At 45.2% G+C, this 13,423-nt stretch overlaps 1 protein-coding gene across 1 annotated transcript in view; it reads left to right on the top strand.

Moving 5' to 3' along the window:
• The window catches only part of TOP1MT (DNA topoisomerase I mitochondrial), a 163,102-nt gene that overhangs the window by 117,909 nt on the left and 31,770 nt on the right, over positions 1-13,423 (top strand). The gene's annotated exons all lie outside the window — the stretch shown is intronic.

The following is a 13,423-nucleotide window of genomic DNA, read 5'->3' as shown; positions in this document are numbered from 1 at the left end:
TGAGGCCAATAAAGTGTTGCAGAAACAGCCCTGACACATTTTATTTCAGCTTTGCTGGGTGATCTCATTTCACCAAAATGCTGATTTTACTGCTACATCTATGTGAGGTTTGTACCAGTGTATTTACCTTTATTGTGACAAGAAAGAAACATTGATTCCTTTAAATATATCAAAGTAAGTGCAAGTGCAGTGTATGGTTATATATCCTTTCTTATACCCTAATAAAAATATATGGAATTACTAAACAAGATAAACTGGGAACAAATTATTTTTTTTTTATGATTCTTCAGATATTGCCTCTGGCTCTGTGTGTGAAAAGAAAGTGATTGGGTTAAGATGCAAAACCCAGGGCTGTGGGTTGCAGGCTGGTCAAAAAGAGGACAGGCACATGGGTTATAGGTTATAGAGAGGGATAAATAACTGTAAATAACTACTAACTGGAATGAATTTCCTCTAGGGGATTGGAACTAGGTGATCTTTAAGGTCCCTTCCAACCCAAAGCATCCTATAATTCTAAGGGAAATCCATATCATAGAATCATAGAATCATAGAATTGGCTGGGTTGGAAGGGACCTCAGAGATCATCAAGTCCAACCCTTGACCCACTGGTGTGGTTGCTAGACCATGGCACTGAGTGCCACATCCAGGCTCTTTTTAAATGTCTCTAGGGATGGAGAATCCACCACCTCACCGGGCAGTCCATTCCATTGCCTGATCACCCTCTCCGTAAAGAAATTCTTTCTAATATCTAACCTAAATCTCCCCTGGCACAACTTAAGACTGTGTCCTCTTGTCTTGTTGAAAGTTGTCTGGGAAAAGAGACCAACTCCCACCTGGCTCCAACCTCCTTTCAGGGAGTTGTAGACAGCAATGAGGTCTCCCCTGAGCCTCCTCTTCTTCAGGCTGAACACCCCCAGCTCCCTCAGCCTCTCTTCATAGGGCCTGTGCTCGAGTCCCTTCACCAGCCTGGTTGCCCTCCTTTGGACCTGCTCCAGCACCTCAATCTCCTTCCTGAGCTGAGGGGCCCAGAACTGGACACAGGACTCAAGCTGTGGCCTCCCCAGGGCTGAGCACAGGGGCAGAATCCCTTCCCTGGACCTGCTGGCCACGCTGTTCCTGATCCAGGCCAGGATGCCATTGGCCTTCTTGGCCACCTGGGCACACTGCTGGCTCCTCTTCAGCTTCCTGGCAATCCAGACTCCCAGGTCCCTTTCTGCCACTCTGTGCCCAGCCTGGAGCTCCCCATGGGGTTGTTGTGGCCAAAGTGCAGGACCCAGCACTTGGAATGTTGAACCTCATCCCGTTGGGATCAGCCCAACTCTCCAGTCTGTCCAGGTCCCTCTGCAGAGCCCTCCTGCCTTCCAGCTGATCCACACTTCCCCCCAGCTTGGTGTCATCTGCAAATTTGCTGATGATGGACTCAATCCCCTCATCTAAATCATCAATAAAGATATTAAACAGAACTGGGCCCAACACTGATCCCTGGGGGACACCACTGGTGACCCATCTCAAAGCCCTTGGAGGCTCTGGTGATGGATAAAGACCAGGGATTAGGTTTTTTTTGCCTTTAATATAGTCATAAATATCACTGACTCTTTCATGACTCTACTGGGGATGGAAATGGGATTCATCCTTTGAGCATCCACTCTTTCTTGTTGTTGAGGAAGGTCGTTTTGGGCAAATAATGGTCCCATTCTATCATTCTATGATTTTGTTCCTGCATTTCAGGGCAACTGCTCCTCTTCCCAAGCTTCCTGGGGATTCAGTCCTGCTCTGCCTCCTTTTTGTGGACACATGGATCTCCACATGGATACATGGATATTGGGACCATTCATGCTGCTTTGCAATGATGCATCATCCTGATTTTGGTTTAAAGCTTTATTATTTTGCTGACCCCAGCTGGATCCTGTGGGAGAAGGATATAATATTCCCTGGGCAATGTAGGATAAATGCAGAATAAGAGTGATGGGCTCTTTAGGAGTCTTTTAGAAGCAGCCACAACTTTCTTGCTGTTTGCAACAAAGACTTGAAAACCTCTTTCCTTTTCTCTGGATAGAGGACTGGATGCTTACTTGCAATCCACATTCTGTTTTGGGGACAGAAAAACACCAGAACTGACAGGAAAAGTTTTCATAGAATTACAGGAGAGCTAGAGATGGAAGAGGCCTTAAAAATCACCTACTTCCATCCCCCTTCCATCCCAACCTGACATTCTGTGATTCCATGATCCTCTGAGCATCCTTTCCAAACCTCCCCTGGCACAACTTGAGATCATTTTCTCTTGCCTTGTTGCTTGGTACTAGGGAGAGGAAACCAACCCCCACCTTGCTGCTACCTCTTTTCAGGTAGAGTTTCTTACTCTAATTTGAAGTGCAGATTTTATAGAACTGTAGGATAATTTGGTTTGGAAGAGACCTTAAAGCTCATCCAGTTCCAATGAACCTATGCAGGGACAGCTCCCACCAGCCCAGGTTGCTCCAAGCTCCATCCAACCTGGACTTCAACACTTCCAGGGATGGGGCAGCCACAACTTGGAAAAAGGGACTGTTCAACATGAAGAGAAGGCTCAGGGGTTTCTTGGAATCATGGAATGGGTTGGGTTGGAAGGAAACTTAAAAATTATCTACTTCCAACCCCTGCATGGGCAGGGACACCTCCCACCAGCCCAGGTTGCTCCAAGCCCCATCCAACCTGGGCTGAGACACTGCCAGGGATGGGACAGCCACAACCTCCTTGGACAACCTGTGCCAGGCTCTCACCACCCTCAAATTAAAGAATTTCTTCCTCATGTCCAACCTAAATCTCCCCTCTTCCAGTTTTAACCCATTTCCCTTGTCCTCTCCCTACCCCGCCATGTCCAAAGCCCTCCCCCAGCTTTCTTGGAGCCCCTTCAGATATTGGGAGGTTGCTCTAAGGTCACCTTGGAGCCTCCTCTTCTCCAGGCTGAACAACCCCAATCCCTCAGCCTGGCTTCCCAGGGAGCTGCTCCAAGCCTCTGAGCATTTCAGTGGCTCCTCTGGACATGTCCCAGGAGCTCTGTGTCCTTCTGATGCTGGGGACTCCAGAACTGGACCCAGAACTCCAGGTGGGGTCTCAGAAGAGCAAAGGGGGAGAATCCCCTCTCTTTCCCACCTCTCTGTGCTTCTCTTGATGCAGCCCAGGACCCTGTTGGCTTTCTGGGTTGATAAATATAAAATGCTAAAACATTTCAGTGCAGCTATAGCACGTTCATTCTTTTTAGAAAGCAGCAGAGGAGGCTAAAAAAGAAGAAAAACTTGGAATTTCTTAGGAGATATTTGAGTAGCTTCACTTGGATTTTGGCAGCCCTCCCACTCTGGACCCAAAACTCCAGGTGGGGTCTCAGAAGAGCAGAGTAGAGGGTGAAATGGGTTCATTTACAAGTTCTGATGTGGAGGAGCCAAGGGAATTGTGTAGATAGGTAGATAATTCCTAAGTGAAAATTGGAGTGAAAAGGAAATAAAAAAATAATAAAAAAATCCAGAATCATGAGCTCCACCTTCCGGCAGTGCTAACCCTCTCCACTTCCTTTCCTTTTCTCCCTGGCTCATGGGTTTTGAGGTCCACATGAGAAACTTTGGGGAAAATGACACCTCCAGGCTGAATTGCTGTCCAGAGAGGCACCTGAGATGGGAGGATGCTGGAAAGGGGAGGGATTTTTAGTATGGCTGTGGGAAGAGGCTCCAATCTTCCTTCTTCTCCCCCAAGGAGAAGAAATCTAAAGTGCTATCCTTCTGTTGGGATCTGGCTTTTCCTGTGGCACAGGGACACTTGGCCTCCTGAGCTGCATAAAGTTAGGAATTCTTGGTCTGTTTTTTTAAAAAGAATGAAGGTACCACATCTGAAAGGTGGCAACAAGGCGGGGGGGGGGGTGAGGGGGGGGAGGGAGGAAGGAGGTTTGAGAAGCATTCCTTGCACTCCTTCTCCCTTCCAATTCACACAAACAAGGCCTGGGTGTATTGTGCTTCCCACAGATTCTTTTCATGCTGTCAGGGTTTAACACTGCCCAGCAATTAAACCGAGTGAGAGTTGCTCTCTATTAATCTCTCTCTCTTTCCTGATAAAGAAAGGAGAGAGAAGAAGGGAGAGAGACTGATGGGTTGGAAACTAAACTACACAGCTTTAATGGAACAGGAATGAGAAATAGGAAAAATGACTAAATCTATAGAAATATCCAGGAAAATGGATCCCAGGTTCTTCCCCCTTTCCCCCAAGAACTCTCCCATCCCCACCCAGGCTGCAGGGCAGCCCTGGGAAAGTCCAGGCTGGACTCCTGGGGTCAGCAGCAGTGGGGAGCTGGAGGCAGGAACACACAGATTCAGGCTGGCATGGATCAGGAGCACAGGCAGAGGAAGGGATGGAATCCTCCCAGGATGCCCAAGCAAAGAGGGAGAGGGGAAGAAGGGGAAGCAGGAAGGGCTTTGCCCCTGGTGATCCCTCCAATTTCTCCTGAGGATGAGGTGGATGGGATGGAATCCTCTGTTTGGTCAATTCTGGCCATTTCTCTTGTCTGTTCCTCCCCAAAGGAGGGCTGCAGCTGGGACCTCTTGCCTCCTTTTCTCCTTCCAGAGGGCCAAATGTTCCTCAGAGCTGAGCAGTGGCCTTGGTTCTGCACCCCATTCTCCAGCTGGAACTCTAAACATCGAGTGGGATCAGTCCCAGCAGCAGCCACTGCCTGAGAAACTTGCTGTTCATTTCAGCAAGTGCAGCTCCTTCCAAGAGACTCAGCTGAAAGCAAAAGTCCAAGACAGAAAATCACCTTTATCCTGGCCCAAACCAGGACAGATGCCTACATCCCATGTCACATTGTCACACTGTTCCTCTCACTGAGCACCTGGCACCCATTTCCCATCAAAATTCTGGGCATGCAGTCACCCATTCCCACAAGGAGGCTGAGGATGGCACCCAGACCCCTTCCCGAGCTCAGACCTTTGAAAACTGATTGGTTCAGGGGCAGCACCCAGTTTGGATCATTTTCTAAAGTAGATTAGAGGAAAAATACCCAAAGATGAGCAGTTGGTAGGTGTGGGATGATGGCACCTTGAGTGTGACTTTGGGTTCTTGATGAGGGGAAGGTGTAGCCACTGCCACTGGAATTCTACTAATGGCTTGTTCAAGGAAATTGATAATTTTTATATATATACATATATATATACACATTTATATTATTTATTATTATTATGTTATTGTTATTTTTTATCATATATATAAATATAAAAATAATTTTTTCTTATTTTTTTAATTTTCACACTGAGGTATCTTGAGAGACTAAAATTTTCTCCCATCTATTTTTTTTTTTTTTTTTTTTACATGGGGGCATCTCACCCTAAAGCTGACAGGAACCAAATCCTTCTGAACCCTGAATTATCATACCAAAAGCATCCTGAAAAATTCCTCACGGCCTTCTCCTTGGGGAAAATGGGCATTTGCATTTTCCTTCTCTTGGCAGAAGGTGGCAGTGACAGGCCCCAGATTTGCCAGCAGAGCCTCAGGAGGATGCCCTGGGATGGATGTTTGGAGGTATCAGGACCACAAGCCCATTCCACTGAGGGACATCGTGATGCCAAAAGTTCATCTGGAACCTGGAGGGGAGGATAAAGTTCCTTAACTCAGCCTGCTCTTCACTACATCCTAAGCATGGAGACACAACAGACTTTCTGGTCTCCTCTTCCAGTTTTTGAACAGCCACATGGAGAAATATTTTCCATTATGTCTGAGCAGGATTTCCCTTCCTGCAATTTGTGGTCAATGTGTGAACTGAGCCATCTCTTTGACTTTTTTTAATGCCAGGTGTTGTTAGACCACTTGAAACCTCCCTTCTCAGCCTCTTCTCCAGGCTGAACAAACCCAAGCCCTTCCCAAGAAGGATGCTACAGCCCTTGGAGCATCTTCTTGCCTCTCCTCTGAGCTTTCTCCAACAGTTCCTCCTGTTGCCTGTGCTCAAGCAGTCGACCAGAGCACACCTGAAACCAAAGAACTTGCTGGGGATGGGAAGTTTGGGAGCAGCTTTGGCTGAAGTGGTGGAAATCCAGAGCCTGAGAGAGGGGAACAAGAGGAAAAGTAACACCACAACCCTGAGGTCAACAGGGATTCATCCCTCAGCAGCCTGAGAACCTTCAGGGATGGGGTGATGTCAGGGTTTAACACTGGCCCAGCAATTAAACCAAGTGAGAGATGCTCTCTATTAATCTCTCTCTCCTCCCTGATAAAGAAAGGAGAGAGAATAAGAGAGAGAGACTGATGGGTTGGGAACTAAACTACACAGCTTTAATGGAACAGTGATGATAAATAGGAAAAATTTCTAAATATATACAAATATACAAATATCCAGGGAAAGAGATCCCATGTTCCTCCCCCCTTTCCCTGTCCTGGTTAGGGCCAGGATAAAGGTGATTTTCTGTCTTGTACTTTTGCTTTTAGCTAAGTCTCTTGTAAGTAGTTGCACTTGCTGAAATGAACAGCAAGTTTCTCAGACAGTGTGTGTTTCTAGGACTGATAACACTTGATGTTTAGAGTTACTGCTAGAGACTGGTGTGCAGAGCCAAGGACACTGCTCAGCTCTGAGGAAAACATCAAGAGGTCCCACCTGCATCCCTCCTTTGGGGAGGAACGGACAAAAGAAATGGCCAGAATTGACCAAACAGAGGATTCCATCCCATCCACCTCATCCTCAGGAGAAATTGGAGGGATCACCAGGGTCAGAGCCCTTCCTGCTTCCCCTTCTTCCCCTCTCCCTGTTTTGCTTGGGCATCCTGGGAGGATTCCATCCCTTCCTCTGCCTGTGCTCCTGCTCCATGCCAGCCTGAATCTGTGTGTTCCTGCCTCCAGCTCCCCACTGCTGCTGAGCCCAGGAGTCCAGCCTGGACTTTCCCAGGGCTGCCCTGCAGCCTGGGTGGGGATGGGAGAGTTCTTGGGGGAAAGGGGGGAGGAATGTGGTATCCCTTTTCTTGTATATTTGTATATATTTATTAATTTTTCCTATTTATCATTATTGTTTCATTAAAGTTGTGTAGTTTAGTTTCCAACCCATCAGTCTCTCTCCCTTTCCTCCCCGCTTTCCCCCAATAACTCTCACATCCCCTGTCTTGAAAGCAAAAGTCCAAGACAGAAAATCACCTTTTTCCTGGCCCAAACCAAGACAGGTGATTGTCTTGGTGAATGATGTGAGAGAAGAAGACGTTTTCTTTCTATCCCACAATGTCCTCGTGTGGATTAATAAGTGGACAGGAAAACTGATGGAGTAACTGGGTCCAGAGGCTTCTGATCACTGGTCCAAAGTCCAGTTGGAGGCAAATCACTGGTGGGGTACTGGAGGAGTCAATGCTACTCATTATCATCTTCATTAATGATTCTGCTGATGTGGCAGAGCTCCCCTCCAGGAGGTTTGTAGATGGCACAGAACCAGAGGGAAGGGCTGAAGGACCAGATGGATTCCCTGCCATTCAGAGGGACCCAGATAGGTTGGAAAAATGGGGAGACCTTGGAAAGCACCTCAGGCAACAGGACAGGCTGTGGGCTGAGAAGAGAGAAAGCAGCTTGGGGGAGAAGAAAGTGAGGATCATGGGGGACACCAAATTGCATGGGAATCAGGGATGTTCCTTGGCCACCAGCATCTTGGGTTCATTAGGAAAAGCACAGCAAAGGAAATGATCCTTCCCCTCTACTCAGCACTGGGGTCCAGTGTCCAGTTCTGGCTCCAAGGTGTCAGGGTTTAACACTGCCCTGGCAATTAAACCAAATACCAGATGAGCTCTCTATTAATCCCCCTCCCCTCCCTGAGAAAGGAAGGAGAGAGAATAAGGAAGAGAGACTGATGGGTTGGAAACTAAACTACACAGCTTTAATGAAACAGTGATGATAAATAGGAAAAATGACTAAATCTATACAAATATCCAGGAACATTGACCCCAGGTTCCTCTCCCCTTTCCCCCAAGAACTCTCCCATCCCCACCCAGGCTGCAGGGCAGCCCTGGGAAAGTCCAGGCTGGACTCCTGGGCTCAGCAGCAGTGGGGAGCTGGAGGCAGGAACACACAGATTCAGGCTGGCATGGATCAGGAGCACAGGCAGAGGAAGGGATGGAATCCTCCCAGGATGCCCAAGCAAAGAGGGAGAGGGGAAGAAGGGGAAGCAGGAAGGGCTCTGACCCTGGTGATCCCTCCAATTTCTCCTGAGGATGAGGTGGATGGGATGGAATCCTCTGTTTGGTCAATTCTGGCCATTTCTCTTGTCTGTTCCTCCCCAAAGGAGGGCTGCAGCTGGGACCTCTTGCCTCCTTTTCTCCTTCCAGAGGGCCAAATGTTCCTCAGAGCTGAGCAGTGGCCTTGGTTCTGCACCCCATTCTCCAGCTGGAACTCTAAACATCGAGTGGGATCAGTCCCAGCAGCAGACACTGCCTGAGAAACTTGCTGTTCATTTCAGCAAGTGCAGCTCCTTCCAAGAGACTCAGCTGAAAGCAAAAGTCCAAGACAGAAAATCCCCTTTATCCTGGCCCTAACCAGGACACAAGGTCACACATGGATGTAGTGGAGAAAGTTCAAAGCAGGAGCATGAGGATGATGAAGGTGTTGGAGCATCTTTGCTCTGAAAGCAAGTGGAGAGATGGGGGAATTTCAGTCTGGAAAATAGAAGAGTCAGGGAGGATCTTGTCAGCATCAGTAAATATCTGAAGAGAGGGTTCTAGAAGACAGAGCTGGGTTCTTTTCACTGTTGCCCAGTGACAGGACACCTCTGTGACAAAGGGCACAAACTGGAACACAGGGAATTCTGTTTAAAGATGAGTAAAAAAACCACAACAAAACATCATTAAGTGGGACTGAATGCTGGAAAAGGCTCCCCAGAGAGGTTGTGGAGTTTGAGTCTTTGATGATCTTCAAACCCAAGAGGACACAGCCCTGGGCAACCCACTCCAGTTTGTGCAGAGGAGTTGGACTAAAGCATCTCCAGAAGTTCCTGCCAAGTTCAACCATGTCAAGGGTTGTGTGAATTCTTCTGCTGGGGATGTTTCTGCTCCTCTGCTTTCTGAGAAGTGCTCACAAATGAGTTTCATCTCCTCTAGACCTTCCTTTGCCCATTTCCACGACCACCAGAGAGGATGAAAAGCTCACGTGGCTGGGAAACACCTCCATGGAGCTACTTCCCTCACTTTTCCCAGGAAGAAATGTTCTAGGAGCCAGGAACTTTTGGCTCAGAAGTCTCTTCCTGAAATCCTCAGGCATCTGGAAACCAATCCTGAGATGTTTCTTTCAGCTGGTGGGGGACAGGCTGAGCCTATCACCTGGAAAATGGAGATACCTTCAAGACACTCAAGTTTTGGGCAGGCTAAACCTGAGAATACATTCCCACAAAATCCTCATGGATATTTCCAGCCTCAAGGCCAAGCACTGAAGTATTAGGGGGAGATGAAAAAGGCAAAACTGGTTCCTTTCTGTCAGGGCATTTCTTATTTTACAGGGGTTGTCCATGTTCTTCCCTCCTGGGTCAATGGGAAGGGACTCGGACAGGAGTTCATTGGATTCTTGTTTATTGGAATTATTCTTGAAGGAATTGTAGGGAATCATTAGTGTGGGTGACAGCCAAGCTGAGCAAGTGATTTACATTCCTGCATCATTAACAATGCCTTGGAAAGATGGATAGAGGAAATCATCTCCAAACAAGTGATTATTGCCTCAGCCAGAGTTGATGGGAAGGGAAAAAAAACCACCAGCCTGAAAGCAGAAAGAACAAAAAGGGGGAGAAAAAAAAAGAAAAAAAAAAAAAGACTAGGAAAAAAAATATAGGGAAGGAAGACAAATTTCTACTAGTTATAAATAAATGATCAATCCTTCCTGTGCACATTTTGAACAGAGAGAGGGAGAACATCCTCTAGGAGTTATTAACTCCTCTAAGAATCCCTCCTTGGACTGCATCCATGTGCTGGCCACTGGCCAGGGAAGTGATAAATATGAAGATCCCATCCAAAAGAAGTGAAGGGCTACACAGAAGTTACTCTAAATTACAGCGTAGAGAGGAGATGTCACTGCATTGGATTCAAAAGAAAAGGAAGAAAAACAACAAACACAAAAAATAGGTTGGGAAAAAAAAAAAGAAAAGGAATAAAAATGCAGGTGAATCATTACCTACAGGGAACTGGGCTCCATAGAAAAAGAAATCACTTTGTTCCCTACTTTCTTGTCTTGCTGAGGATACAAAGCATCACTAATTCTCAGGCTCAGCATGCCTGGGGCAAAGGGGGATGTTCCAGTGAGGTGCAGTAAAAATTTGGGAAGAGCAGCAAATTAATGAAACCCTTTGTACTTGCTCTCTGGTCTGATCTCTCTGTCCCAGTACCAAGGTGGAAACCAGACTGGAGAGAGCTTCAGAGCTTTCTTTACCCTCCTGAAGCTCCAGATTATAGCAGAGTGACCTTCTACCAGGTTGGAAAGTCCCAAATTTCTGCTCTTGGAGCCTATGGCTCATCAGATGGAAGGGAAAACCTTCCACCAGCTCAGTTCTGGGGATCACCCAACCTTTACAAGGCTTGAGAGAGGTGTTTTGCCAATCTAATGGCTTGAAAGCCAGACAGAGACATCCTGGATCCTGGCCATACATTGTAGGCAATCGGAGTAAAATCAATTAGTAGGAATCAGGCTGCTGTGACTAATGAGCTAATGAGGGATGCCTGAGTGGAGAGAGGCTCTGGGAGAGCTGCAGGGTTGGATTCCTGATGTATTATTCATAGGGTTAGGCCAGGCTTGGCACTGCTGAGTTTTTCACTTGGTTTTTCCAGCTTTCTCTTTAACTTTTCAAGACCTCTCCTCAGCAGAGGAGGAAAGGGAGGAGGGCAAAGATTTTCTTTGGATTCATCTCTTGGAGGTGGGAACTCTCAGCATCCCTGGAGAATCGTGGTTTCTGGGAGAGGGAGATGGGGGACAGGAGGAGTCAGAGGTGAATTTTATGGCACTTTAATCCCTGGCACAGCAGGAGGTTTACTCATTAACTAAGGTTAATTTTCCAAGCAGATCATTGACAGAGCTTAGAATAAACCTCAAAGTGTGTGGTTTTCAGGCCAGCACTCACTCCTCAAGCTTCTTGTTACTCACCCACCTCCTATCAAAGTTGCACAAAACCAGCAGGAAGATCCCTGATGGAAAAGGACCATTAACTCCTGGTTATCCCATGTGGAATACAACCTTGGCTGCCTCTGGATTTGCTACAACTCTGCTCGTTGAACCTAATTAATCTCTCTGCATCTCAACCTCCTTATATTTAATTTTACAGATAATAATATTTACTCGTTTTCCAGGAGTGTTTTGGGGTTTAAGCTGCTTATACTGTAGAATAAGTTTTGGGCACCTTGGTACAAGAAGGATATTGAGGTGATGGAAAACATCCAGGGAAGGGCAACAAAGCTATTGAAGGATCTGGAGCAGCTGAGGGACCTGAAGGTGTTTTCCCTGGAAAAAAAGAGGCTGGGAAGAGACCTCCTCACTCCCTACAGCTGCCTGGAAAAAGTTTTTAGGGAAGGGGTGGGGTGGAGTTGATCTCTTCTTCCAAGCAACAAGTGACAGGGGGAGAGGAAATGGCCTCAAGTTGCAAAAATTGGATATTGGGAACAATTTTTTCCCTGAAATTGTTGTCAATCCACTGGCACAGGATGCTCAAGGCAGTGGTGGAGTCCTCATCCCTGGAGGGTTTTATAAACCACAGAGAGGTGGGAATGGTTTAGTAGGGCCTGGGCACTGGGTTGGGTTAAAGGTTGGACTGATAACCTTAAATATCTTTTCCAACCAAGCCAATTCTATGATTGATTCTGCTTGTAAGTGTGATGGGAAAAAAAAAAAAAAAATAGCAGTAGTGGTGACACTGTGATGCCAGCACTTCCCCACATCTAAATTTCACTACAAATCACAGCTTTTGTTCCTTCATCTGTCTGCTCTGGAAACCTGTGGGATTCCTTCCTTCTTTTTATAGATAAAGAAATTATTAGGATCAAGAAAATGGAGGGAGATTCCTTCCTTCTTTTATCTATTAAAAATTATTAGGATCAAGAAAATGGAGGGGGATTCCTTCCTCCTTTTATCTATAAATAAATTATTAGGATCAAGAAAACAGGGGATTCCTTCCTTCTTTATAAAAAAATTATTAGGATCAAGAAAACAGAGGGAATTTCCTTCCTCCTTTTATCTATAAATAATTAGGATCAAGAAAATGAAGGGGGATTCCTTCCTTCTTTATATCTATAAAGAAATTATAAGGATCAAGAAAATGGGAGGGGGATTCCTTCCTCCTTTTATCTGTAAAAAAATTATTAGGATCAAGAAAATGGGGGATCCCTTCCTTCTTTATATCTATAAAGAAATTATTACGATCAAGAAAACAGAGGGAGGTTCCTTCCTCCTTTTATCTATAAATAAATTATTAGGATCAAGAAAAGGGAAGGGGATTCCTTCCTTCTTTATAATATGAAGAAATTACTAGGATCAAGAAAATGGAGGGGAGATTCCTTCCTTCTTTATATCTAAAAAGAAATTATTAGGATCAAGTAAACAGAGGGGATTCCTTCCTCCTTTTATCTGTAAAAAATTATTAGGATCAAGAAAATGGGGGATCCCTTCCTTCTTTATATCTATAAAGAAATTATTACAATCAAGAAAACAGAGGAGGTTCCTTCCTCCTTTTATCTATAAATAAATTATTAGGATCAAGAAACGAAAGGGGATTCCTTCCTCCTTTTATCTATAAATAAATCATTAGGATCAAGAAAACGGAGGGGGATTCCTTCCTTCTTTAGATTTATAAATAAATTATTAGGATCAAGTAAACAGAGGGGGATTCCTTCCTTCTTAGATCTATAAATAAATCATTAGGATCAAGAAAACGGAGGGGGATTCCTTCCTCCTTTTATCTATAAATAAATTATTAGGATCAAGAAAACAGGGGGATTCCTTCCTTCTTTAGATTTATAAAGAAATTATGAGGATCAAGAAAATGAAAGGGGATTCCTTCCTTCTTTTATCTATAAATAAATCATTAGGATCAAGAAAATGGAGGGGGATTCCTTCCTTCTTTATATCTAAAAAGAAATTATTAGGATTAAGAAAACGGAAGGAGATTCCTTCCTCCTTTTATCTATAAAGAAATTATTAGGATCAAGAAACAGAGGGAGATTCCTTCCTTCTTTATAGCTATAAAGAAATTATTAGGATCAAAAAAACAGAGGGAGATTCCTTACTCCTTTTATCTATAAATAAATTATTAGGATCAAGAAAATGGAGGAGATTCCTTCCTCCTTTTATCTATAAATAAATCATTAGGATCAAGAAAAGGGAAGGGGATTCCTTCCTTCTTTATAATATGAGGAAATACTAGGATGAAGAAAATGGAGGGAGATTCCTTCCTCCTTTTATCTATAAGTAAATTATTAGA

The sequence above is a fragment of the Heliangelus exortis genome, chromosome 2 (assembly GCF_036169615.1).
Source record: "Heliangelus exortis chromosome 2, bHelExo1.hap1, whole genome shotgun sequence".
In the NCBI taxonomy this organism is placed as follows: Eukaryota; Metazoa; Chordata; class Aves; order Apodiformes; family Trochilidae; genus Heliangelus; species Heliangelus exortis.
Note: the sequence above shows the minus strand (reverse complement) of the source record. Positions and strands in the feature narration are given on the sequence as shown.